We start from the raw sequence: 24,786 nt of genomic DNA, 5'->3' as shown, positions 1-24,786 counted from the left end.
CTAGGAACAGATGGAAGTTGTTAGACTCCCAGGATGGCTAGGAATAGATGAGTCCTTGAGATAGGAAAGTCATAAAACTCCTAGGATAATTAGTGTAACCCAATCCTGGAGGATAGACAGGGACTTTTCCAGCTGGGGGCTTTCAACTGTATGACTGGTTACTAAGGCACGTCTGACTAAAATTTAATTTGGGGGAGCCAAGTGCTAAACGCAAAATTCACTTCTGTATGAACCGCTTGCTTGCTACGCTATAAAAACCCCTAAATTGTAGGCGCTTGGTGTGACTCTGGTGACTGCCACCTGAGCTCACCCCTGCGCAGGTTTTGCTTTTTCTTTGCCATAAAACTTTGTTTAAACTCTCTAAACGTCTCCAGTGTCTATTTTACCCGGCAAGTGCAACAATTGATTGCCTCAGATGCTTGCGGCCTTGCCTTTCCGATAAGCCCCTAATCAAACACCGGATGCCTGCAGCTTCTTCAAGGAGCCTGGGCAAACATCTGGGCCAGTTATTGTTTTACAAGCCAAGATGAGTTAAGCAAAAATCAGACGAAAAAGATCAGACGGAATCCACTGTGACAAAGTCACCTGACTTCTTCCTGTTTCCTTCGGACACTTCACCATTCTGAAATCTCACACACTCAATAGAATGCACATGTTTTCACCCAACCGTACAAATATATTCTCCTTTCCAATTTAGATGCAGGAGATGGGAACTAGACTCAATATCAAGAAACCATGGAAACATACCTCACAACACCCAGGCTTATGTTTCCTGGTAAGAACTGGAAGAGCTAGTAAAGCCTCCTGTACCCTTCCTCACAAATGCTGACAGGTACAGACTGACACTCCAAGACCAAGGAGAAAGTCACCTCACTCTAGAATCACACATACCTTCACCATAAGCACTGTGGCCTCTACATTAGAAATCTACCCCATGCTCACTACAGAAGCATGTCTGTCGCATCCACCACATTCCCGACTTAGCACCCTCCGACTATCACTCGGTTTTGTCCTAACAAAATTTGTTGAAAGGCAAAAAATCCAAAAATGAAGAAGATATTAAACAAGCACTGGCTCAAGTTTTTGCATCAAAAGATAAAAGATTTTTCAAAAAGGGGATATACACATTGCCCTCACGCTAGCAAGACCTCATTAATAATAATGGCAATTACAATATGTAATAAAGTTTATTGACGGTAAGAAAAATTTTTATTATGTTTTATTCCAGAAACAGACAGAACTTTCGGGTAGACCTTATATTTTCCATTCCTTCTCCTAGCAGCCTATATGGCTAACCCTCTAGGCTCCTTAGAGCACCTAAAACTTCTCCATCCCTCACTAGATCAGCAACCTGGAATAGAAACGCTGATTAAAAAGGACAGACAACAGATCCAACCTAGGACACATGCCGTTCTATCCAGAACTGTCTTCTTCAAAGTCCTGTCACATTCACCCTACAGGAATCCTGGCGTTGGATGCACACAGTCTGACTCAGTGTCCATGCACTTCAAATAGCTCAGCCTAGTCCCTCTGAGTCATCCAATACCCATGCCATTAAAAAGCGTATGGAACTACAAAGCAACAGAAAACTTTGATAAATTCCTATTTTTCATCCTCAAGTCTTCCACCCACATTTCCCCCATGACAAACTTAAAATACCAACACATACTGGAAAGCACTGAAGTCCTCAAGTCTCCTTGAGGCACACACATCTCTACAGACACTCCCTCCTCTCAGCACCACCACCAGATGGTTCACACGGGTAAACACTGACGGGCTCCCGGGAAAGACAATCCAGTCTCCACAAATTAGAAAAACCCCATAGCAGATAGTCAATGGAAATGATTGTAACTGGAGATCACAGGATTCATACTAATATAGCATAGGAGTGGGAGCCTGGAGTGAGGGCGTTTTCCCTCTGTACACACAATGGACTCTGACAGCACCTGCGGGCCTCTAACATGAATATCCAAAGCACTGTAATTCCTGCATCAACACAGTCCACATCCATTGTAGCACCAAACCAGTATGATCAAGACCGTAGTGGGGGGTATGCACCAGGCCTGGACACAGTGACAGGAAGCAATAGAAGATCCATAAAAGGGGAACAAAAGAATATACTATTGTCTACTCCCATACAGCTTGCCTCACAACAAGCCCCCATAAAACACACCCAAGCAACAAATATATCACAGTTAAATGTGTTAGTACGTTTTCCCACCTGAACACAAACCTTGAGAAAGCATAAACTAAACTAATGCCAACCACTGTCACCTAAACGGAAACCATCCTGAAAGAAATGAAGTATCACAGGCAGGTGCCAGCAATGCCCTCTATGGACACAAAAATGGTGTCACTAGCAAAGTCTCTCACTCATGGGATACCAATCTTCAAAATACAATAGTAGACCAGAAAGGTAGGGGGGGGAGGCCCCACACATACAATTTCCTAAATAGATTGACCTATCCTACCCCTCACAAATAACCATCACCACTAATGTGAATTCAATAGAACACACCTTTCAAAATCCACCTGTTAGTCCCCAACTCGTGAGCTGTCAACTCCAGCATTCCTCACTATTGTATACTCCACTTCAACACCTGCTCTTTCCCACCTTCTTACTATCTCCTCCTTGATTCCTCCTCCATTCGCAGAACATGAAATACCCTGCCGGAAAGACAATCTCTCCCTGTTGAGATATACATCCCAAATGGCCTTCCCTCACCTTGGCTCCCAAAATCCCTCCTAGACCTTGAGTGCAGCCTTCCCAAGGTCTCCCTTCTCTGTGACTTTTACAGGGAGACTCACTGCAATCACCAGTGACCCAGGAATCATGTCCTCATCACACCATCAGACATGGAGGCACCTCTACACAGCAAATACAGCTGCAAACGTACTAAAACTCACTATGGGGACATGGCCACGGGGCCGAAAACTGAGGATCCTGTCTTGACATGCATACTGGGGAAACTGGAAACCTTTGAAAAAAGATAAACACGAAAGAACCCAATGTGAACACACACAAATGCACAATGCCGTATCCCTACACACAGCATCAAAGATACCATTTCATCAGACCTCCAAACCACCACCTGACAACAGCCTCCCCCGGGGCTACCTTATTTCAATATTCTATGAGAATCCACCCCAGGACCCGCCCCCGAAACCCAGCTGCTTAATAATCTTCCTCACAGGGACACACCGCAGCTCCCCTCCCGGGAACACTGAGGGACTGCGCGGGTCCCTCTCCTTTCCTCCGTCCCCTCCCTCCCCTCCGCACCCTTTCTCTTCCCACAGCCCCCACACCCAGGGCAGCAGCGGGCACGGGCACTGCGCTCCGGGCTCCCCCCTGACCCCGTCTCCGAGCTCCCTTCCCTGCGACTCCCCCACTCGACCACGTCAGACCCCACAGACTTCCCCGGGGACCTCCCCCCCCCACAACCTAAACCCTTCCTCGCTTCTCTCCCCCACAGGAACGCACTGGACAACGTCAGGACTCCACCACGAAGTTTCCACGAGGGGTCTACAGCGCTGGCTGGAAACGCGGACCCACTCGGACCAGCGGGAACCCATCCCCCATAGGCGAGTGAACACTCCCCGAAAGGGCCCATTCCCCCCAAACGAAAGTGAAAGACCTCCCTGAAGACTCCATAGCTCCATAATTGAAGGTAAGACTCCCCATTGACACGTAAGGTATTTTCACAGTCCAATCCACTGTCATACTGGTTCACACAGACTTATTTACCTCAATTTAGACTAAGAACCGATTCTAAGAACACTAACGGGCACCTCCTGCGACAAGGGTTCCTCTTCTCTTCAGAGGCTCAGTGGTCCAGCCTGGGCACTTTGCCTCCCCACGTCCCAAGCCCGTCCCTCAGAATCCCTTAGATCCACACTACTAAGCATCTCCCCCATTAACTCCACCGGACTCCGACACACCACATCCCCAGAGCAGACCTAAACAGACAGGTAAGCTAAGTGTTAACATTTCCTGACACCAAATGAATATCCAAACTTCTCAAGGGAGATGACCAGGTGACTCACCGGCCAATAATTCCAACTGAGGCCATGTGACACTCCTGGGCGGGCTGCATCCATAAGTACTCGGCTTGTGTCTCTTCGCTATGCACAGGCACAGAATCCTCCACGACCCTGCAATGGGTGCCAGCGAGGTCCCATTCAGTTCCTGACTGACCTCCCTATGGAAGGGTGAGATCACCCACCTTTCTCATGCCATATCTTAAAAGAAGTCACAAATGGCCATGTCAATGAAATCTATGACCTAAAACATCCCACACCCCGTTTTCCCGAAAACACCTACAGAGAAAACAGAATAATGCTCATAAGTACATCCCACTCCATCCCCCTCAAGCCTATTAACCTACGCTGGGAAAATAGTGGATTGCAAGTACCCTCTGACAGCTGCACGTGTGGCGGCCTCACCGCAGGACTCTACTTTGGGTGTGATGGACAGGACATTAGGGAGCGCACACCTCAACACAACTGAGTAAGTAGGAAAAGCTCTAGGATCTCAGCTCCCCTTCCTCTCACTGACCCCCCAGGCTACATTCAAGCTGGAATAGCAGCTGCGACTAGGGGAGGTCAGTGTGCCATGGGGGAGGTCGAGGGAAAGGAAGTGCCACCTCCAGCCTTCTTCTTCGGAACTGGCGCGCACGAAACTAAGGGTCGTGGAGAGCACCTTTCTCGGAAGAGGCCGTCTCTACTCTGTACTTCCTGCATGGTAATATCCCGCTCCTGGGGAAACACACCTGAAGGTAAGCTGCCTCCTGGGCACCTGGAGGGCAGCACGGAGGGCAAACTGGGACCATGGGTGAGAGACTTTCCCTGATAACCAGCGAGGACGCAACTCTGGTGACCGCAGCCCACTCATGCTTCCGAAAGAAAGAAAATATCTCACCCTTTTGACAGTACCCCCTCTACCAAAACTTAGGTCGACATGAATCCACACCTGATAAAATCTTGAGCAAACATTTTCAACAAAACCACCTCGGTCTTTCCTGCTCCTGGTTCTCTCTTCGTAGATCACAGTCCTCCCACTGCATTCTCCACTGACTCTCCACAGCCACCATGGTTTTCGCTGGACCTCAAGTTCTGGAAACAGGAGGACGCATCCCAGTCACCCCGTCAGCGGCAAAGATGCCATTCTTCACAAGAGCCTCGCAGACAAGGAGGCGAGACTCCAATCGGGCCTCCTCAGGAATGCTCTTCTGCCCACAGTGCTGTCCCCAGCGAACACTGGACTGACATGGCTGGTGAGTCCAGACAGGATCCCTCCCGAACTTCGCCCACCCCTTTTTCTTCACTTCTCTACTTGAGACCCCAGTAGTAATCAGGCAAACTCTCTTTTGTTTCTGTTCCAGAAGCCATAAAACTGGACACACTTAACTCCTTTGACTACACACAGTGAATCTGCTCTAGTACCGACTCAAACTCTCCTTCCGAGCCCTCTACATAAACCGCAAAACACAGTGCGGAGAACAAAGGCGCTGTGACGGCACAAGTCTTTGGGTGACCGGATCTGCTTTCACTGAACGCCACAATGACCCCCGTCTACCCTCCACCCCATCCTTGACCCTTCTCTCTCTCCTCCCACACTGTAACTTCCCTTTCACTTTCCCACCCCTCCACTACAATTTAGCAGACTCCACCTATATTTCTGCTCTTTGATTTGAACCTACTAAATAAACATCTCAAACAGTATCCACTAGTACACTATTCCACAGTACGCCACCATGGCCTTCACCCTCTCTTTCCCTCCTGCAGCACAACTCCTCTGCCATGAAACGAGGTCGGCCGATCCATCTCCTCCAACTTCCATAACACTTGTTTCACAATGACTGCGTGTGCCAGCACCTTACAGATGAGGCTCACTGGACACCATGTCAATCCCCTATCACTGGATACCAGAAAGCACATGAATACGAAACAGGTAAGCTTTCCCCTCCCTCTCTCCTTCTCCACTGATAACACACCAAAAACAATCAAGCTTTCAAAATGATTCCAAATAAAAACCCTCACCTTCTCAATTCTTATAGCACCTGTTCAACGAACCTCCACGGGAACTACACCCCCTTCTAACACTTTGTAACACGAGAAAACAATACTACACTTTAAAATTCCACAACCTCAGAACCTGACAACAGATACAGAAGCTTATTCTAAAATATTTTCAACCCAACTTTCCGAAAACTAATTCTTCCTAAAAAAGGTGACCCTGGAAGAAGCCATGGGGACATTTTAGGAAAACCAAGACCTCCATTTCCTGCTCCCCCTCCGGACGCCACTAGGTGGCACTCTTCACACACTATAACAACAGAACCTCCAGCTCAGAACACACTGTCGCCCATTAGGGTTCCGGAACATCTGCCGTTCCCTCCCCTGTTCCACCCGTCCTCATGACGGAGCTGTACCCTACTGAAGAGGACTCATCGGGCCACACAACCACCCTTTGAGCAGCACCTCACGAACCCTGTCAGCTCACTTCTCCCCCGATCCACCCTCAAGACCAACTGAAGTAGCTCCTTTCCTCCCATTCGCTCTCCCTCACTCCCCTCTTTAACTACTACCAAGCCCAGAAGCTGCTCCTCTCCTATCTCGGAGACCCAAATGCATCACACGCATGAAAAACACCATCCTTCCTTCCACAGGAAATGGACTCCACATCCCCCTTCTAACTTACTTCCCAGAAAAGAACAGCTATCCCATGCAGACTGTCATCGTCCCTCAATCCTAAACCACAAACCTTCCTCTGGCCCCAAGTGCAAAGAATAGACTGCAATGCCTACACTCGCAGCTAGTCACATTCCCCACGCACACGTCCAATAATGCTCACGTGAATGGCAAACCCAAGATCGCAGGAACCCTGCACATTGTCACTCCTATGGAACACGGGTGCACTTGGCCTCACACCACCACACCTGACCATCTCATTTTCCATGATGACACTGAACCTGTAACCCAGCCAGGGACCGCCTTGCTGGGCTCCACAATGAGGACATGATTAGTATTCACCATCCCCATAATCCACCTTCACCAGGTGAGTTCCTATACCATTGCCACACTCCCTGTTCTATAGCAACACACCATAATCACACTTGATCTAAACTATGGGCTCTGTTATTCTTAAGTGACAGATAAGGAAACAGTGACACAGAATGCCACATACACACCGTATCGGAGAGCCTTCTGTTAACCCCACCTGCAAATGACTCTGGATTACAGGGACCTATATTCCCCACTAGTTGCTGACACGTAAATCATCCTAGGTATCCTCACTGCCTTCTCTCCAAGGGGCACAGCCACTGTCCGCCTGCTGGAAACACAGAAACGTGGAGAGGGGGCAGTTGAGGAACACATGGCTCCTACTCTCTCATGCCCTGAATGTGAATCCTATCCAAGACTGTCATGAGACACATGCGCTATACACTAAAACCGTCTGTCAGGACCTCCAGCATGTTTTTTAACCTGCTGGACATGAGAAATCAACACTGACGTGTTTACAACTGGACAAATCTCAGGTTGCTATGCTTTTCCCTTCTTCCTTCCAGTATACCATACACTTGTACCGCTCACTATGATTGCATGTTTCTCCCTCACATTAACTATCTAACAGTTGATTCACAGCCATGGTTTCGGCGTAAAAATAAAACTTTTAGAAAGAGTTGTAACCTCTTCGCTTCAAATACACACAGAGCTTACCAAACCCTGGTACACTTTCTAAAACACAACCCAAACTCTACCCCCTCCCACCAAAACCCCGTATCTTTTTCTTGTGGGCATCCTTGAAAGACTTCTATCACAGAGACTTCTTTACCTCACACTCTCTCCTACTACCAGTGAGGAGACCTGCGAGTCAGCCGCATAGTCCAGCGAACGATCACCATCATGCACCTCATTTTAAATGACAAGTAAGAAAACTCTTTCCGCTCTGCAAGAGACACACAGCCTTCCCCTCTGGACCCTAGCTGACGGAAAGATGCAGTAAGTCTGATCCCCACTGACTGATTTCACGTACCCCTTTCCTCCCTTTCTTGTGACACTGCTCCTTCACTGCCCTCTCTCAAAGGAGCCAAGGTGTTCACAAGCCCCTGCAAAGTTCTGTGTCAGGCACACAAGCCATTCACCCTTCCACACAGATGCTTCCCATAGTCCCAAAAAGCCACTAACTGTGATTATAATTTCCAGTCCATGTCCTACCTCAACACCGTCCACCACTCCCTCCTCCCTGTCCCACCTTCTCTCACAAGGCTCCTCCTTTCCTGCAGGAACACCGACCTCGCCTGGGATCACTTCTCTCCCTGGGACACTTAGCTGCCCCAGATGTCCTGATGCTCCCCACCTACGCTCTCTCTGCTGCTCCTCCATTCCTCATGTGCAACCCACACTTCCTCCCTGAGGACATGACAGGGCCTCCTATCTGGCTATGAACTGATTTATGAATCCCTGGCTATGACCCTCTCAGAATGACTAAGACATTGTCACACACTTGGAGCACCTCTGCTTCTACCCCACACCCTGTCTGGACCCTCGTTGAGATGGATGAAAAAAAAAGAACCCCCACCCTCCTCCACTGACGTGAGTAACTCCCCGTCTGGCGTGTGCTCTTATTGTGAACTGTCTTTCTCCGCGCCTATGTGTGGTTTTACTGTGTCTGTTCCTTCTTTCCGACACGTGTCACCCTAGGGAACACAGGACCTACTCTCTCCCTCCACTATGCCATCATTGAGATGTTCCATTTTCTTCACCCGGCCACATTAATTATTTCCATGCACAATAAGAAACGTCCATCCCGGCCAACAAATGTCCACCATCCTAAACAATTCAATGGGAATACACATCATTTACAACTATGTATAACAGTCAGTCTTCGGAACCCACACTGAAACCCCATTTCTTTCCCCATCTTTCAGCTCCCTGGACTCCACAACATTCCCAAATGACTAGCTCTCACTCTTTTTGCCTCCCTGGATCTAATTCCGACTTACTCCCCTGGATGCTTTTGGAGGCCTTCCGGACTTCTCTCGGCTTCCCAAGAACCTTTTCCACTCTTTCCATCTCTTTCTACTAACAAACCCCTAGCACATCAGGTCCCATATACTGCCACTATCCTCTGGATCCACAAACATCCATACCTCGGGGACAGACAGATCACCCTCCCCAAGGGAATAAACCTCTGAAACTTCAGGTACTTCTCACCCAAGTTAGAGCGGAAGACTACTCCACACACTGCGCCAACCCAGGGTCACAGTTCCCCTTACAAACTTCACAAACAGATATTCTGACCTATCACAGTACAACCCTCATAATTTGTCAATACTTCTCTACCACCTGGGCACTTCCAATGACTCATGGCAAAATGGCTCTCCAAGGGATATACAGGGTCTCTCCACCTTTGTGATAAATCCATTTCCCCACAACCCCCTTGCCCCTAGCCTTTCTGCATTTCACCTTCTATATAGTAAAGTGGATTCCAGAATTCACCCTCTAAAGTTTTCCTCCTCAAAAATGAAGACTTTGACCATAGTGTATATTCCCCAACACCCTCCATGAAGCACAGGTAATAACTAACCATACTTAGGATGACTACCACAGGTGCATCCCAGACCTACACTCATGTCAAACGCTGAGACGGATGGTACTATTTTACTGACTCATCGGTGTACTTTTATTTTTATTTATTTATTTTTTTTCTGAAGCTGGAAACGGGGAGAGACAGCCAGACAGACTCCCGCATGCGCCCGACCGGGATCCACCCGGCACGCCCACCAGGAGCTATGCTCTGCCCACCAGGGGGCGACGCTCCGCCCCTCCAGGGCGTCGCTCTGCCGCAACCAGAGCCACTCTAGCGCCTGGGGCGGAGGCCAAGGAGCCATCCCCAGCGCCCGGGCCATCCTTGCTCCAATGGAGCCTCGGCTACGGGAGGGGAAGAGAGAGACAGAGAGGAAGGGGGGGGTGGAGAAGCAAATGGGCGCCTCTCCTATGTGCCCTGGCCGGGAATCGAACCCGGGTCTCCCGCACGCCAGGCCGACGCTCTACCGCTGGGCCAACCGGCCAGGGCCCATCGGTGTACTTTTAACTTATGAAACTATTTTTGCAACCTCCTGGCATAATCTCACTTCTACCTCATCCCTTTCAAGCTTTGACAACTTTCATAGGACTTCCTCCTATATCAATATACTGATAATAACTACATACTAGTTACCTGGATGATTCATGACAGTCACCTACCATTTACTACAAACAAAAAATTTTACTACACTGGAAGAGAAATAACAGTCACATAAATACTTCACTTATACAAAAACTCTGGATTGAATAATATATTTCTTCAGACCCGACTAACAGTAAAACAGGTAAATTGCCTTGGATTCTGCTTCATAAGAACAAAGATGATCTATACTAATAAAATTATAAAATGCTACCCAAAGACACACAGTATTTTCACACTATTTAATATTGATTAAATAATATTCATATTAATATTGAGGATAAGAAAAATTAGCCTGACCTGCGGTGGTGCAGTGGATGAAGCATAGACCTGGGATGCTGACGTCGCCTTGGAAACCGCAAGCTTCTCTGGTCAACACACATCCGGGGCGATAACTGTAGATGAATGTTTCCCGCTCCTCTCTCTAAAATTGAGGACTAAAATTTCTTTAGAAAAAGAATTACAATCTTTTCTGAACACTGTCTATATTGAAATTGAAAAGTGCTCCCACTGGAAGTGATCACTTACACTGGGAGTGGGACGTGCGCTCCACAAACCGTCCAGCGATTCCTCTCTGCTTCTCTTCCCGGTTACACCTTCTCCCCCAACCCCTCCCTCGTGTCTCCACCCCTCCTGACATCTCTGGGTCGCGATCCTCTCACCTCTATACCTCTGACCCAGAAACAACGACCCCTGCCTGGCACCACCTGGCCTCACATCCACCGACATCCTCCCTCTTCCCGTGCAAAGTATCCACCTCCAGGCTGGACCCCATTTCCCTCCAGGCCACCTCGGTACCTTTCTCTTGACTCCACTTTTCATCTCTGGCCGGTCAGCCTCTGGGGGACGCGCCCTGCCGCTCATACCTGACTTGAGTTTTTTCTGACTCATTCACATGAAAACACTCAGGAACCAGGGACACTCGGTGCACGTTTACCTTAGCAAAATAATTCATTTACACTTCATCATTTTAAAATCACAATGGAAAAGTCACCTTCCTTACAATATCAAAACTCTACCACAACAGAGACATTCTGAAATGCAAAAACCAAAAGGGAACAAGTACATTCCAAGGGAAACAGTGGGAAAACTTCCATGCGGTGGGCAGAATAAAGATGGATGGTCATTCTATGGAAACTAGTACAGTAATTAATACATAGGAACTGGACAATTCCTTCTCCTACTCACCACTATAAATCTACTTTGGAACCCACCTAGTTGTGTGATGGGAACGTCATACAAATGGACATTATACAACACTTAGTAGGTTTGACGGCAAAACCCATGACTACAAACAACAGCGCTTCCTACCGATGAGTGGCATGAACCTGGGAGTTCCTGCTTTCCATGCACTGCACAGAAACTCGGAAACAGAAGCTCCCAATGACATAGAGCAGAACTGCAAGAAAAAACAGAAAAATTTATCATCGAAATAGATAAATCACAACTCTCTCCTTCAGAAACGAGAGGACCCCCCCCCACCCACACACCTCCTTCGAAATGATCAGTAAGGAGAGAAACCACTTATCGTGAACGGAAAAGTGGATTCCTCCTTCAATGGGGACCCGTTCTGCCAAACCTTCTCTGCGCACCAGCGCTGAGGTGTCATTTCCCCAAGATGCCCACACGAGGGCGCCAGGGCATCCCACGGACGTCAGCTAAAAAGGTGCCTGTGTTCTGCTCCACACCTGCGGTGACACTTAGAAACGATGTATCTTCCTATCCTTACGGTTCCTTTAGAAATCCACAACAAAAATGAACTGCACAGTCCGTATCCTTGCAAGTTGTAAAAGAAATCCCAAAACGAATAACAAGGGCACTTACAATATAACGAAACAGAAACGTATTAACACATTGCCCCAAAACATGCAGGACATTCTAAGTCTTGCCTGCACCCATGAGCAAAGAAAACCTGACGCTTCATCACTTTTTCACTTTTCTTCACCACCTACGTGAGTAACTCCATGGTACCTCACCTCACGCGGCCTGCACAATGGCATCACCTGGAGCCCGACCGTAGGTACCTCCACCCCTTCTCACCATTGGTAAGGACTGCACTGCGCCTAAGTACGCCCGCCCGCACACCTCGCCTCTCGCGGCTTCTCGGGTGCTCCCCGCACACCTCTCGCCCTCATTCGTTCATTATCTTTCAGGGACACATCCAGAGTTGCAAAGCACCAGAACCCAACCAGAATTGCAGACCTAAAGTTTAATGAACAAAACTCATAAAGATAGACCTGGACAGCTCACTCTGTGGATAGACCTTCGATCCCCTATGAACAACCCAGGTTCCATTCTGGGTCCGGGCACACGGAGACATCTGCTTCTCCTCACTCCTTCTCCCTCTCCCCCTCCAGCAGTGCAGCGTGCCCCCAGCGCTGTCACCTCAGGATCTGAACACAGCTCTGTACTGGAGCATCTGCCCCAGATGCGGTTCCTGCGTGGCTCCCGATGGGGCACACGTGGAAGTTTGCATCATTATATCCCCTCCTCTCACCTAAAAAATACATAATTATTATGGAGGTTATAAAATTAAAAACAACTCTTTAAAGAAATTGTTCACATAATACAAAGATGAGCCATGAACACAGACCAGATCTTTGCTCCCCACATATCTGATCAAACATTTCTGATCCGTACACCCACACGAACACAATAAAAATGACTTTTCTGATCAAAATTCACATGACTCTCTAAAACAAATGACCACACTTAAAAGTGGCTTTCTAGCTAAACACAAACATGACCTGGTAACACAGTGTAGACAAAAACGGGTTCTGTGGAGACGGTCTATTGTTTTTTGAGGCACCTTACCTGGTCATCGATTGCTTTCTCATATCTGCTATGAAGGGAGGGGAGGAACCTGCTACTCAAGCCAGCAACCTTGACGTTGAGGCCAGTGATCCTTGGGATCAATCCACTGACCATGGAGTCATATCAATGATCCCACGTTCAAACCACAAGTCCTAAGGAACCCATGTGCAAGCTGCACGAGCCAGTACTCAGACCAGAGATCTCAGGGTTTTCACCCAGGGTCCTCTATATCTCAGTCTCACAGTCTATCCAATTGGCCACCATTTGGACAGGAAATAACAGTCTTCATATACAGGATTGGGTGATCTGGGTAAAGAACTCAGTAGACACATCCTGCAACCATGTCATTGAATCATGAGGTGAGGGGGATAGGAAAGCATTCCCCTGCAAAAACATCAGTGACATATTATGACCACATCCTTCGGCTGTGAGTGCACACAATACAGGAAGGCAGAGTACTGCATGATGCCACAGGACCTCAGTTCTGCACTTCTGAGGGATTACAGACAGAACATGGAGATCTGCCATGGGAGCTGACGTGGATTCACCCTTACAGGCTCACCTTCCCTGAGACATGAGCACTGGGACCAGAGAGCACATACATGGTTATTGGCAGGCAGACGTACAGATGGCACACCACCTGTATTGGGACCCCTCCTGAAACCCTGGAATGTGCAGTCAGTGCGTGTCCTACTCCTCTGACTGTTCCAAGGCACCTCTGCGTGGAATACAGAGATTCCCTGTCATAACACTGCTATATCCTCTCACACTGTGCATGACTCCCTCAAAAAATCAGTATAACTGTTGGCTATACACGTATAATTCACATTGGCTATGAGGAGAAAACGGGTCCTCCTCAAAGGCATCTTCATTCCAACCTCTCTGGACAGAGAAGGTACCCTTCATTGAATTCCAGGGAGCTGAAATGATCGGGAAGAGCAGGTCAACTGCAACTCCCAATATGTCCTCTGGGTGGCAGCACTCGAGTGAGGAAACGAAAATATGGATCCGAGTGCAGAAGAATTTGCCTTCTGAGGACATATGGGATCCTTCCTCACCGCCCCAGTATTCAGCATATACAACCATGGGCTCCCCAAGAGGACGGAGGTGTATCACTGACTCTTTATGGAGTGTGGACACTGTCCCCCAATAAAAACAGTGCTCCCTTTCCTGCTAACCCAGGGCCGACATAGTGAGAAAACCAGAGTAACAGGCGGGAGCACAGATGCTTCAGACAATATGTTGTGCTTACAAGACCAGGAGGGTCATGGGGAACTCATACATGCATTGAGAGGTTTAGACATAAGGAGTGTGAAATAATGCACATACCCCACAACTGCAGGAATGAAAGTAGATGTCCTCCCCTGATAAAAGTACTGCCTGCGCTCCAATGACCCGTGAACCCCATCATCAAACCTCAGTAACACCTCCTAAGCTGAGAAAGACGTAACGTGCCATGGACAGTCATGCTGAATTTGCTTTCAGCCAACAAATTCACTGCACAGCTTACCAAAACAGTCCACTGCAGCACACTGCAATGCACACTATTGTTACAGTCCAGCAAACTACCGATCAAACACATGACAGTCAAACTCCTTGGTACTTGAAAACAGCAAAATGAGAGAAAGTCCCATGATAACACAATGGCTAGCAGGAAAACCAAAAGCTATCGGAAACCAAAAGCATTTTATCCAGAAAACTCACTTGGAACCAGGAAAGAAGGGCTTTGCAGCACCCAGCACTACACAGTGATAAAACATCTTGACTTCCACACTCAGGGAGCGCTGGGAGAAACAGACACGTGGAATCAGTGCACTCAGCACCAATGGAATCAATACAACAGCAGCTGAAACCCTACAACAGGAACAAAACTCTATTCCAAATGCGGTATCATTCCCTTCTCTAATCGATAACAAGGTGGAAAGAACACATGCAATGAATCACTATCTGCTCATCCAGGGCAAAAAAATCCAACATCCAACAATGCAAACAGAGGCTGACATACATATTTCACACACAGTGATGGGACCTCAAACCACACACTCATGGTAAGGGAACCCACCTCAACGCCAAAGACAAGTTGGGCACAGGTGGGATACATGGACAAGCACTGCACCCCCAGAAACCCTGGGCAGAAATAGAAGTATGGAAAATAGGAACAAAGTCCTCCAGCAACACAGAATGAACATGTCTGTCAGCAAACAATCAAGCAAACGGTGAGACGGAGGAAAAATCCAACAGGACTATAATTCAAAACAGCCAAACTGATCAAAACCTTTCTGAACTCTGGGTGAAAATAAAACACGAAAACAAAACTCTGAAAGCCTCACGTCCCCAACAAACCCAACACCAGAATAATAAAAAAGGACACAGAACGAACAAGCAGAACACTTAACAGGTCCTGAAAAACCAGAAAGGCAGTAATTTCACCATGTACAACCTCTGCAGCCATCCGTTTCACAGTGACAGCTGCTCATTTTCAACAGCAGGTTGTCGTTTTTGGCAAGTGGACTAGTCAACAGAAATTTACTGGAAACGTGATCACTGAAAAGCACTTTATGTCCCTGTTGATGGAGGAAACCTTAAGGGCCTCTCCCTGGTGTCAAAACCCAGCGCCAAGAAACCCACAGTAGTGCCATCCCCAATGTGCTCACGGCACGGCTCCCCCTTTCTATTCCCCTGGGGTGGCCTCTACTGAAAAGGTTTTTCAAAGCTACACGCACCATGATGGCAAAGTCCTAGTGTCACAGTGATCACACCATTACCGTAAAGTGGGGCCTGTCACAGCAGCTCTGGGTCATAGGAAATGATGAACAAGCTGTGACACACAAACAACACAGGGCCAGTGTGAGCAAGCCACACACATGCACTCAGGCACAGGTCATCAGCATCCAACCCCAAACAGGTGCACAGACACAATACAGAACACAAAACCTAAAGTAAAGAGAGAAGACGGCAGAGACATATATCAAGCCCTTCTTACCAGGCCACATCCATCAAAACAGACTTCAATGCTACCCATAGACTGCACTCTGAAACACGGGACCCAAAGGCAATTCCAGAGCAACGCACGACACCCAACATCCGTAATGAGAATGCACAAAGTACCATACACCACATTCCCGGAAGGAAAAACCCACCACTGTCAGCAATAAACCAGAGGCAGAGCACAGAGCCCATCCAACTGCCCTGTCCAGGACAAAACCACGTCCTCCTGATTTACACACACCCAGGGTTCTGTAAACAGCACCTAAAATAAACAAATAAATAAAGACATAGGGGAAGCACTGAGATTATGTCCAATTGGAAACATACAGCAAAAGTTACTGGTACCATGTCCAAGACACTTCCTGAACATGGAAGTCATGGAACCTTGACATTCCCTCCCTCTCAGCCTGCACCTAGACACAGAAAACACCAACAAACTGAATGCAGAGGTCACTTTCCCTAAGTAAGTACAACCCCTTCAGGAACTCCCACCTACAGCACCTTCAGAACAAAGAAGGTGACAGCCCTCCATCTCCCACAACAATCTCTTCTGAGCACGCAGGGAATAAAGGAGGGCCAATGACTTTCCTCGGCGCCTTTTCATCTGTCCATCCTGTATTGAAGATCCCATCACACATTCATCAGCTTAAACAAACATATTGGAAACCTTTTCACATAAAACTACCGGAAACAACATGTCACTCTACCTAATGGGAAATGGGAGAGACTGACCTAACGATCTCAGAAGTCATAGAGAGAAATTGGTCGGCATGCACGAAAAACAGGACTGACAAGTGAAGGTTGCACAGCAAACACCAAAAACTTAACACAAGGGAGGCGAGACTAACGAGCCATCGAACTGCTGCTGAGAATGCCAACGGTAACAGTGAGTAGACTTTGCCAAAGCCATCTCCCCGTAGCAGACCTTTGGATGCACATCGCTTACAGTACCAGGAGTACCAATCATGGCTATCATCTCAGGCCGCTCTCTTAAAACTCAGATATCAAGCACGGTGGAGCACAGGGAATACAGAACTGTCACTGTTACCACAGTGGAATTCTCTCAGTAAAGAAATACCTCTTAAAGGAGATGAACCAGAATATTCCCTATAGCAGTGATGTCATCACTCATAAAGGATAAGATAACTTGAAATCACTTCTCCTGTTCAGAAATACTGACATTCACATACATGCACAATTAACCAGGCAGGAAATAGGTCAGGTCTTCTTCTTCTCAATAAAAAAAATGTGCCTGAACCCTCAGTGATCTGTGAGCCACTGTGATGACACAGAGGAGCATGAGGAGTAACAGAGAAGGAGGGAATGACCCAACTATAAGACAGTCATGGAGATGGCGTTGCGTTTTCCATAAAAGGGTCGCATACCCCAACAATGGAAGGAACTGACACCTGCAACAAACAGACAGTTTCGGAGACAATGAGAAAACAGTGATGCCTGCAAAGACCAGACTGTCTTAAAGTGTCCTTGAGAAGGACATCAAAAATTAAAAAGATTTCCCTTCAGTAGTGCTATTCCCAGAATGACCACACGATGGCAGTCAAAGAAGTTGTTTTGACCCAATAAGGGACCTCATCTCTGGCATCATTCCGGGAACACAAACTCCATGGCAGTGTTGATTATACTGACAGAAAAAATACCACCCAGACATAGGGAAGGATGCTGCCACCCACTTTTGAGGCATCTCACTAGACGAAGAAAGCTTAGTGGCACTAAGACAGCATAACCGAGGTGTAGAACCCAGGCACATACCCTCATCCCTTGATAATGCTTGCAAACAAAGCTGAAGTGGAACTTGAAGTACCTCTCACTCAAAGACGATACCCAGACAACATCCAGATCAGGAACACAGAAGAACAGAGAAGACATGGCAGAGTGGTACATCAAACCTTCCTGCCTCACAGCAAACAGTAGCACCTAAATCTGAAGCCTACACAGACAACCAGGACAGAAAGGCACACCAAAAAATTTCCAGGACAGTATACAAACATATTCTAAAAACATAAATAACTGCAAAGCAAAGACCCTGCAGAAAGAACCCACCCCTGCAGCCAAGACAGCATTCCCAAAAAGTTGGAAATAGAAGCATTTAAGACCACCAGATGGCTAATGTGGGAACCACAATGTAATAGTACATGCACTCTTATTTTAATGCTGAATAGCAAGCAAAGAAACAAAGGCAGAAACTGATTACCCTGCCCTACCTTTGGAATCACTTTGTAAAGCCAGGGTGAAGACACAGCTTAAAGCTGTGATGTGCAAAGCCTCCCGATCCCAACTGACCCTGCAATGCTTCACAGGAACGTCTAGGGAAAGTAAATAAACCTTGTCTTCCCTGAGCTAGAAGATGATCTCACAGGGACAGAAGAGCAAGGAGGCAGCACTGCCACAGCTGTCCATATCACAAAGGCAAGTCCTCTACTCTCTGCAATGAGACGGCAAGCAATGCTTTTCAGCAGTACCTAGTCATGTCTGACAGCAGAACCCAGGCTCACAGTTGGATTAGGACTTCTCACTTAGAAACCGTTCTCAGTCCACACCGGACTACGAACACTGTGCGAGGGACCTACAAAATCGAAATACCAGAAACGGTATTTCTCAGTTTCACACAATGCAATCCGAAAAATGTAAGTGGAACGTAATGATACGCTCTAAGGAAGGTTCCCAGCAAGACTGCCTGCCGCATGCCCACAGCGCATTCAGCAGCCTAACAAGGAACCTGATGAATGACAATAACATGTAGTAATTAAAGATGTCCACAGGAGGGCGGCAGCGATTCAAATCCAGAGCACAGTAGCTGTGAAGCTAAAGCGAGCTGTGAATCAACTGTCCAGAACCATTCAGGAAGATGACTTTCACTTTCTCTCCACCTTAGTGAATCGAGGAATCGGGAAACCAGATGAAAAATGAAAGACAGTATGAACAGGGCTCCCCAAACGCAAATCTAAGGAAGACCTGCCGCCAAGCATCACAACGCTGAAAGGCTAACAGAGAACAGCAACAGAAAGGACCCATCACTCAACCTCTGGAAGAAGGCACCCTAATAAGCGGACAAAATGACATTAAGAAGCAAACTCACAACGTCCTGATCCCTGTTCAATACCCACAGAACTCCAGGAAATCTGTGGATAGTAACAGAGAGCACTGTGAACATGGTGTTAAGCCAAATTCGGAGGGACCCAAAATATGAAAGACAGGAACAAGGTCCGTCGTTTACACATCAAAGCTTTATTGTCTAGCTTGGCCAAGCAGCGGCAGCTCCGACAGAAATCTGAGGGAGAGCGCGCCAGCCCTTTGTTCTACTTAGTTTTTATAGTTTTGTAAGTGGGAAGTACAGAAGCAAAAATTGTAGTTAGGAGCCCTTTACCACTATTGGTTATAGTCATATGTCCTTTAACATGATAGGACCATATTCCACTTTGCAAGCAAGCCATACATCATTTTGAAGAAAACAAAATTTACAAATCAACACAATGATAGAAAGGTGTCTCTTTACATATTAAAAGGCCTTCCTATATTTTCTAGTGTTCACCCGCCATCTCTCTGTCCAGAGTCAGACGTATTAACCACATGCATTTACATAGGAGAGGTAGTTTCCGTGGGGACAAATGCCTGCAAATGGCTCACTGCTATAAGAAAAGATTTATTTTGGCTTTTCTCTTCCTGCACCTGGCTAGCCATTCACCCCTTTCCCCACAGGTGTGGTGGAATGTCTGGGAATCCATGTTTTCCTACCCTTGCATTTATAATACAATGCCAAGGGCCATCCTGGTTATGCCAATCATACAGTACAGAGACTATTCTCACAATTTCTCTGTGCACCTTAACCCAAATTAATAAAATGTTCTCCAAGCCTCCTAAAATATTAATATTAATTCTGTAGCCTTTGGTACTTTACAACACCTGCAGGTGAAATGGCTCAGTGGCTCCTCAATAGGACTGTGAAAGACCAAACCCCTCACACAACAGTGACATCTTACCTCTTGGGATCCGCTCTGTCACAACCTTTTCCCTCCCGTGTCCCTACTTTCTACATTCCCAACTCATGCCAGAGGACTCTTCCTCTGACCTCCGCTCTGGGGCATCCCACCCACACACACTAGACAGCCGTCATCAACAATACCAAAAAACTTTAAGACGAGACTGAAACCAATACAAATACATCAAAGCCATTGGATCCCTCTCAGGATGCAGGCTTCCATGCGATTCCCACACATGTCCACCGGAGGGCAGTGCGGAGCCACACTTCGAAGTGAAACTCAAAGACATCTACTCACCCGGTAAATAAAACGGCCAACCCGCACCTCAAAGGGTAACAATCCTAAACAACATCTTAGTTCCCAGTACACAGAATAGGGGCACCGGGAATAAAGTAACATGGGAATTTTCCACAATGAGCAGTAACAGAATGCACATCGAAGTAACGCCACAGACTGCGAGCCGAGTCCACACAGAGACAACACGAAAGGAAGGAAGATGAAAGCGTCTCACCCCCACACGTCCAGGAGACCGTACCCTCCTCAGTAAAAACACTTCCAAAAGCAGGTAACATTCCCAGAATACACCCTCTTCCAGAGACCCAGGAACACTCCTTCTGTTCCAAACATGGGGGCAGAAGGAAAACATGCCATTCGAGTTACATCAGGGAGCATTAGCTGCATAACACACCCAGTCTTACCTGTCTGGATGCACTGTCCAGAAAATCACATAACTCTACCGGCACAAGTCGGGCCCACCCACGTACAGCAATCTTACTTTTCCAGACAATCCCATGACAAATATACTCACCATGGAAAGGGAACGAGACTCCGCAGTGTTACGTTGCCCACAGCAGAAAACTCTGCGGCTCCATCCGCCTGATCCCTTTGCAACCAGACAGGCATCCAACCTCTTCGGATGCCCCAGCCTAGAATGCCTTCCTTTCCAAGAGTGGCTCTTCATTTGCAAATGCAGCAGGCTGATAGAGGAAACTCCTCACCTTGGGGCTCAGCGATTAGATCAACATGTAGCCCCACTCTTTACTAACTCTGTCCTTTGTCTATTCCAAAGGCAGCTATCGGGGTATGTGCTGTGACACTGACCAAGTTCTCATTCAGAGAGAACTCTGGAGCAGAAAAAAGATGGGAACGCCCTGCCTTGGCGTCCCTGGCCTCAGTCCCGCCCACTCACCCTCACCTCTCCCCCTCCAGGGGAAACCCTCCCATCTGCCTCCAAGCCTAATACCTCTCCAGTAACACCTAACACCGTAGACGTATCCCAGAAGCCACACGCCCTAGACCAGGGGTCTAGAACCCATGGCTCCCGAGCCAGATGTGACTCTTTGGATGGCTGCATCTGGCTTGCAGACAAATCTTTAATAAAAATAATAATAATGTTAAAAATATAAAACCTTCTGGCCCTGGCCGGTTGGCTCAGCGGTAGAGCGTCGGCCTGGCGTGCGGGGGACCCGGGTTCGATTCCCGGCCAGGGCACATAGGAGAAGCGCCCATTTGCTTCTCCACCCCCGCCCCCTCCTTCCTCTCTGTCTCTCTCTTCCCCTTCCGCAGCCAAGGCTCCATTGGAGCAAAGATAGCCCAGGCGCTGGGGATGGCTCCTTGGCCTCTGCCCCAGGCGCTAGAGTGACTCTGGTCGCGGCAGAACGACGCCCCGGAGGGGCAGAGCATCGCCCCAACCAGCTCCCAGCTTCTTTGGCGATAGTTAAATTGGTGAGGATGTTAAAACTGAAAGTCCCTTCAGGAGGCTAATTCAGTGGGTTCTGTGGCCTGGCCACAGCAGAGAAGAACAGTTTTTTCTTCTTTAGGGAGGGAGATTCCTGTGGCCCCACAGCCACCCTCAGTCCTCGGAGTGGTCAGATTTGAGTATCAGCATCCCAAAACTCAAGCTCTGGCCATGAACAGATAAGGTAAAGTGGATGTGCTCGGGATGTCTCCACAGGCACACACACTCGAAATGGAAAGAGGTTCCTGACGTAGTTGTGGTTTCCAGACAGGGAGTCTCGGCAGAAAGAACTCCAGGGTGGCTGGAGGCAGGGGACTTACCGCACCGTGTGCCAAAGTGGGTGGAAGGTCGGAGATCCTGGTTCTTTCTCAGAGGGCAAGGGAAGAGGAGCTGTCCTTGCGGACTTCAAACTCCGCCCGGTTTTTCGGAACAAAAATGTAAGGTATTTTTCCCTGCCGAGAAAGAAGGAAGGGCTGGAGCCATGAAGTGTGGAATTATAAAAGGCTTTATTGAGTACAGAGCACTTCCTATCCGACGAGGACCTCTGGTCTCGAGGGACAGAGACCAGAGGAGTCGCAAGGTGTAACCAGCGTGAGAAATATTTAAAGGGTCCCTAGGGTGGTCAAGCTAATATGATGTGGTGAAATCTCATTGGCTGATGGGGGTATTGCTCTTTTCCAAAGGGCTCCTGGGAAGTTTCTTTTGGCGCACTTGGTTGTGGGTGGTCCTAGCCAAAATTCTCGGGAGGGCCTGAGTTCCCCACAGGACCATCCCCCATTATCCATTGACCTTACAAATACCTCTTTCAGAAACAATAAATTCCCACACAAAAAAAGAAAATTAATACAGAGATAAAAATCATACTTAAGCAGGTAAGTGGGTCGACCACTGACAGATAATATCCACCCGTGTTCCTACTGACCTCCATCAACATATTCCCAAGATACACACGACCTAACAGCAGAGATGCACACTGAGAGCATCTTGAAGTTTCCAAATTGCACTATAAAGCAAATGACAACAAACTTCAAAGATTTGAAATTACATAATCCATGTTTCCTACTCTCATAACAGTTCACCTTAAAATCATTATTAACAGATAAACCAGGAAGTACTTATACCTACAGTTATTAAATACCATTTTAAATAACCTGCAACATACATTATAATTGGAATTCTAAAATTATTTCAACTGAAAGATAATTATAAAAAAATAAAAATAAATAAACCTATGGTGCCCTGACCAATGTCTCCGTGCATGGAGTGTCCTCCCTGTGTGCCAAGGTTGTGGGTTCCAGATTGGTCTCAGTACTAATAATTAGAATCCTCATAGCCCCCTCAAGAGTAGCCCCAAAGTGGCTGCCAGCCCTGCTGTTAAGCAGGAGTGTCCCACTGCATGAAGAAGTTGAACCTAGGACATCTGATCAACATAAAGCTTGGGCTCTACTGAGACAGGGGAGCACTAGGAAGCCTCATCTCTCTGAGGAGGGTGTGGACAAAAAAGGGGCCACATGCTGAACCTGAAAAGCTCAGGGGAGGCTTGCATGGTGGTCTTAATAACTCAGAAACCTAAAATAACCACACAGGATGGTCTGAAATTAAAACTTTTTTTTTTTTTTTGCAATAGAGACAAAGAGAGTCAGACAGACAGGAAAGGAGAAAGATGAGAAGTATCAATTTTTTGTTATGGCTCCTTAGTCATTCATTGATTGCTTCCTCATAGGTGCCTTGACGGGGGGGAGGGGGGTGCTACAGTAGACTGAGTGACCCCTTGCTCGAGCCAGCGTCCTTGGGCTCAAGCTGGTGAGCCTTGCTCAAACCAGGTGAACCCGCACTCAAGCTGGAGACCTTGGGGTCTTGAACCTGGGTCCTCTGAGTCCAAGTCCGAAGCTCTATCCACTGTGCCACCGCCTGGTCAGGCTAAAACTTTCTAACTAAAACAGTCCATGGTGAGTAGTCATGTCCTAGGGAGGTATTTTTCTCTAACAAATGTCAAAGGCTTACTTAAATTGAGCCTATCTGTTGTCTTTTGCATCTACAATAAGGTACCTGATAATGGCACCAAAGAAAACTCAGGTCCAAGGTAGCTTCTCAGGTGAGAAAGAATTCAGGCAAGAGACAGGGTGCAGTGTTCAAGCAAAGCAAGCAGTTTTTTTGTATTTTTCTGAAGCTGGAAACAGGGAGAGACAGTCAGACAGACTCCCGCATGCGCCCGACCGGGATCCACCCGGCACGCTCACCAGGGGCGGCGCTCTGCCCACCAGGGGTGATGCTCTGCCCCTCCGGGGCGTCGCTCTGCTGCGACCAGAGCCACTCTAGCGCCTGGGGCAGAGGCCAAGGAGCCCGGGCCATCTTTGCTCCAATGGAGCCTTGGCTGCGGGAGGGGAAAAGAGAGACAGAGAGGAAGGAAGGGGGGGTGGAGAAGCAAATGGGCGCTTCTCCTTTGTGCCCTGGCCGGGAATCAAACCCGGGTCCCCCGCACGCCAGGCCGACGCTCTACCGCTGAGCCAACCAGCCAGGGCCGCAAGCAGTTTATTAAGCAAAGCTGTGTACTTGGTGTAAGGTATTTTTCCCCACCGAGAAAGAAGGAAGGGGCCAGAGCCACAAAGTGTGGAATAACAAAAGGCTTTATTGAGTACAGCACATCCCGCCCCACGAGGTTCCCTGGCCCTGAAGAAAGAAAGATGGAGGAGATGGAGGCCAGGGAAGTCGCAAGGATTAAGCTGCGTGGGAGATATTTAAAGGGTCCCTCTAGGGAAGTCAAGCTAATATGACGTGGTGAAATCTCACTGGCTGGCAGACAGTCGTTTTTTTCCCAAAGGGTTCCTGCGAAGCTTCTTTTGGTGCGCTTGGTTGTGGGCGGTCCTAGCCAAAGTTCGCAGGTCTGGGTTCCCCATGTGACCATCCCCATTATCCACCAACCTTACACTTGGCACAAGGCACAAGTGGGCAACTCAGCTAATCTGAGCACCACTACCTGCTGGGGTCCTGGAAGTCATATACTTTTTAACTAACTTCCA

This window comes from Saccopteryx leptura, chromosome 7, assembly GCF_036850995.1.
Source record: "Saccopteryx leptura isolate mSacLep1 chromosome 7, mSacLep1_pri_phased_curated, whole genome shotgun sequence".
NCBI classification, from domain to species: domain Eukaryota; kingdom Metazoa; phylum Chordata; class Mammalia; order Chiroptera; family Emballonuridae; genus Saccopteryx; species Saccopteryx leptura.
This window is presented reverse-complemented; position numbering follows the sequence as displayed.